The sequence below is a fragment of the Corvus moneduloides genome, chromosome 20 (assembly GCF_009650955.1).
Source record: "Corvus moneduloides isolate bCorMon1 chromosome 20, bCorMon1.pri, whole genome shotgun sequence".
Classification (NCBI taxonomy): domain Eukaryota; kingdom Metazoa; phylum Chordata; class Aves; order Passeriformes; family Corvidae; genus Corvus; species Corvus moneduloides.
The window spans coordinates 5,476,719-5,480,910 of NC_045495.1; positions in this window are offsets into that span (position 1 = coordinate 5,476,719).

The window sequence follows — 4,192 nt, forward strand, 5'->3', positions numbered from 1 at the left end:
GGGAATGCTGTGTCAATATTCCTCCAGCATTAACAAGGCAGGTTTGGAGAACAAACACCCAAATCTCCTCTGTACACATGTGCAGCAGGCTGAGCACAGAGTGGGATGGCAGCTGCCTGTGGAGAGGGACAGCAGTGCTCTGCAGGGCTGCCCTGACTGTGCTCCCAGCCCTGGGAGCACTTGGCTGGATGGGTTGGGCTGTGTTAATTGTCTCCCAGCTCAATCTGGCACGAGATGTTTGCAGAATATTGGCTGTTACACACAATTTCTGAGCTGTCTGCAGAAGCCTGGTGTCTGAGAGGGAGAAGCTGTTGGAGATGCCAGAATGATGAGGCAGCTGCTGTCATGGTCAAGGCTGGAGAGGGAGCATTGGCCAGGACTTGGGACAGTGAACCAGCTCCTGTATTAGCTGGAAAATGCTCCAGCACAACTTTGAATATAGCATTCTCGGATTTGAGGGTGAGGAGAAATACTGGGATTCCCCTGGTTCTTCTTTTCCTGTTCCCTCTTTTTTCTTGGCATGTGTCTTGCCACAGCTAACTGAGATTGTGCCCTCATCCTTCACACGTGCTGGGGCTTCCTTCTGCTCTTGTGTCTGAGCTGCACCATGGAGTAGGGCCCAGAGGAGGACAACTGCTCCATGTGCACCATTGGTTCATGTCTTTGGACTTAGTCCTGTAAATTCCAGTGAAGAAAAGGACAAGATCACACTCCTGCCAGCTCAAATACAGAAAAACAGCCTTTACAAGCTGTTCTCAGCCTGCTGTGTCCTGGCTGTGCATTGTTCCTGTGCAGCACCACGATCCTGCAGCCTGGGGTGGGTGTTTGAACCTTTGAGATGGGGCAGGAGGAGCTGGAATCTCCTGTGAGCCTTTTAGATGGGGGAAAAAGGAGGTGAGATCTGCTGTGAACCACTGAGGTGGGGAAAGAGGAGCTGGGATCTGCTGTGAATCTTCTAGATGGAGCAGGAGGATCTGGGATCTCCTGTGAACCATTGAGATGGGGCAAGAGGAGCTGGAATCTCCTGTGAGCCTTTCAGATGGGGCAGGAGGAGCTGGGATCAACTCGAGAAATGCACAGCCACACATGGAGTCAGATGTGCTGTGCCCCTGCTGGGAGGCCACTGCAAAGAGAAGTGTTAATTTGCTTAAACCCTGAGTAAATATTTGCAGCAATCAAACTTTGTGAGTTGGTGCTTCTGCTGCTCACACTCACCTGCGGTACTGACCTCAGCATCTGAGACTGCCCTTCAGCTGAGGAAAGCCTGAGGAGCCTGAGCCCTGGTTCCTCCCCAGAAGAGAAGACAGATCCATTGTCTAATCAGTGACTGCAGGATTTGTCGCCCTGAGGAGTGAGGTATTTATCAGCTGCCTGCGTGCTGAGGAGCTGGGGAGCAGCAGGCAGCAGATGGTGCTGCAATGCTGCTCTGCAACAGCCCGGGAAGACCTGGCTGGGAAACCCTCCTTGGGAATCTCTGCCAAGTCCTGTGTTCCCACACTAGCAGGGACTCGCTCCTTTTCTTTTCCTGGAGTTTAACCTGACATCATTTTTGACAGGGATTCAAAATCTGCGAGCAGTGTGCTCTGGGAAGTGATTATTGCATGAGCAGCTCAGTCCCGTGGGGATGAGCCAGCTCCCCAAATGGCAAAAAAATCCCCTAATGCTTCTGACACCTCATTGGCATTGTCAGCCTGTGGAAATGGCCTGGGTGCATTTCACCCCTGGCTGCCAGGAGCATGTGGGACCCCACAGCTCTGGTGCTATGTGATATTTTTATTAATGCTGCTCGAAACAAGCACGGATTTGTTAAATTTGCAGAGCGTGGAAGAATCGTGGTGTGCAGTGCAAACAGGGTGAGAGAGGCCTGAGAACGGTCCGCAGGGGTCACCGCACAATTTCATCCTTTGTTTTCCTGCTGGAAAGGAGATGATGTTCTGATCTCAAACAGCAAAAACATGGGAGAAAGAATCCTGCAGCAGTGAGGAAAAGTGTGCTGGGAGATCACCAGGAGAGAGAGGGGAAATCTGTTCCTAGATTTCAGTGAGTGGAAGTTGACTCTCCGAAGCCCTGTTTTCTCCTTTTCTCTGAAAAACCACTTGCTCTAACCCCAAGGGCCTCTCCCTTCCCTCATGAAACCCTTGGATGGGGAACTGTGTAGATGGGAAGCTCCTCAGGATGCTCCTGAGCCATGGAAGGGGCAGCAAATGCTCTTCAATCCTTGGAGACAGCACATCATCTGCTGGGACCTATCTCTCAAAACCCCGTTCATTTTCACCTCTCCTGCATGATCCAGGGTTGACCTGACCCTGGAATTTGGGCACCACCACACATGTGGCTGACCCCTGAGTCATCCAGATCTTGTCCTGCCCGTGCTGCTGCTCTGGAGCCCATTTACCAGCAGCAGGATGAGTTCACATCTTGCAGAATCACACACAGAGCAAACTCCTTCCTCTTCCTCCTTGCAGACATCCCCGTGTCTGTGTTTTTCCTCTGCTTGTCCCCAAGGTCTGCTGCCTCTTGTGCCCAAGGTGTTTGCTGGAGCCTGTGTCCCTCCCAGAGCATCCCTGGCACTTGTGGCACAACCTCAGGAGTGTGCATGGAGCTCTAGCCTGGCACCTGTAATTTGTCATTGTCACCTGAGCTCCCAGCCTGCTGCTCCTGGTGATGGGGGCACAGTCCTGGTGTGGGGACAGCTGTTGTGAGCCCTTGGTTGCAAAGTCACTGTTTCTTCACTCAGCTCGATGGGCAAAAGCCAGGCTCGGATGCAAAACCTGGTTATATTTTGTTACTTCTGGTTCTCTGCACTGTCTGCACTCTTTCCCACCTTCCTGCAAGACGTTTTTGGGGGGTAGCAGGGTCAGCTCTTTGGAGAGGCCCTGGGCACACAGGAGAGCCCACCCTGGGGCTGCACTGAGGAGTTTAGCCCAGGGTAAAAAGCAGCTTTCACACCAAAAAGCACTCTGAATCAGGAGTGATGCCTCTCCTGAGAGGAGGAGGCTTTGTCATGCTGAATTACACCCAGCAGGGGAAAAAAACTGGCTCTTAAAAGGATGGGAAAGGGTTGATGGTTGTCATTACTCCTGGCTTGGTCCTAAAAGCAAAGCAAAGGTTTGACAGCGTGTCCTGCTGGGGCCTCCCATGCTGGGGAGTTCACAGGAGGAAAAATCAGGAGAAAAGCAGGAGAGAGGGTCCAGAGAGACAGCTTTGGCTGGGATTTGGGAGTGGAGGGATGCTGTGGGTGCCGGGATTCACAGACTGGGGGGGACAGAAGTGAGGGACCATTATGTAATTCTCCCTACAACGTGAGTCAGTGCCACATCCTGTGGTTGAACAGGAAAGGGATCCAAGCAGACCCCAGAATTAGTCTTGTCCCAGTGAATTCGAAAGAGAAATTCCAGAGAAAGAGGAAGTCCATAGACAGAGCCTGAAAATTTAAAGTAGTGCTATAAAAACCTTTCAGCTCAGCAGTGAGGTGGCCCAGGAAGCTCTGAGGGACTTAATCAAAGATGAGGATGTGGAAGAAACCGAAAGGAGGGAAATAAAGAAATAGAAACCCCTGATGATCCCAGAGGTGATTTGATGTGCTTGAGTACTGCAGGGATAGTGGCACATTCCTGCTGGGATGGGCACACACGGGGAAGGTGGAGAGTAAAAGGTTGGAATTACAAAATTAATTCAGCCCTGGGGAGCTGAAACAGCAAGAGGTCAGCTTAGGAAATGGGGCATGCACAACCAGACTCAGCTCTGCTCCTTCAGGGCCCAGGAAGAGGGGCTGGTAGAGATGGGAGTGCCCAAAAAAGATATTCTGGAGGAAATTGGGCAGAAGTGCTGTTATTCCCTGGTTCCAGACTGAAGGCTTGAGCTGAGCTGGTTTCAGAGTGAGGCAGCTCACACCAAAACCCCACAACCACCAAAACCACCTCCAGGGGAACGAGTGAATCTGGTGCTTTTCCTGGGAATGAGAGCAGGCTGCTGGTGGCTGGACAGCCTTGGAGAGTGCTGGATTCCACAGCAGCGCTGCTTTTAGGGACACCTTGGAAAACAGGGCTCTCACAGGCCTACGTGACCCTTGTAAAGACAAGCCAGTTCACACTGGGAAGGAAATCTCAGCTCCAGTCTGGATGGCTCGTGGAATTTGCTGGTAGGACTGGTGTCTGTGGGAGCAGTGCTTGGTTTTTATCTTGGGTCAGAA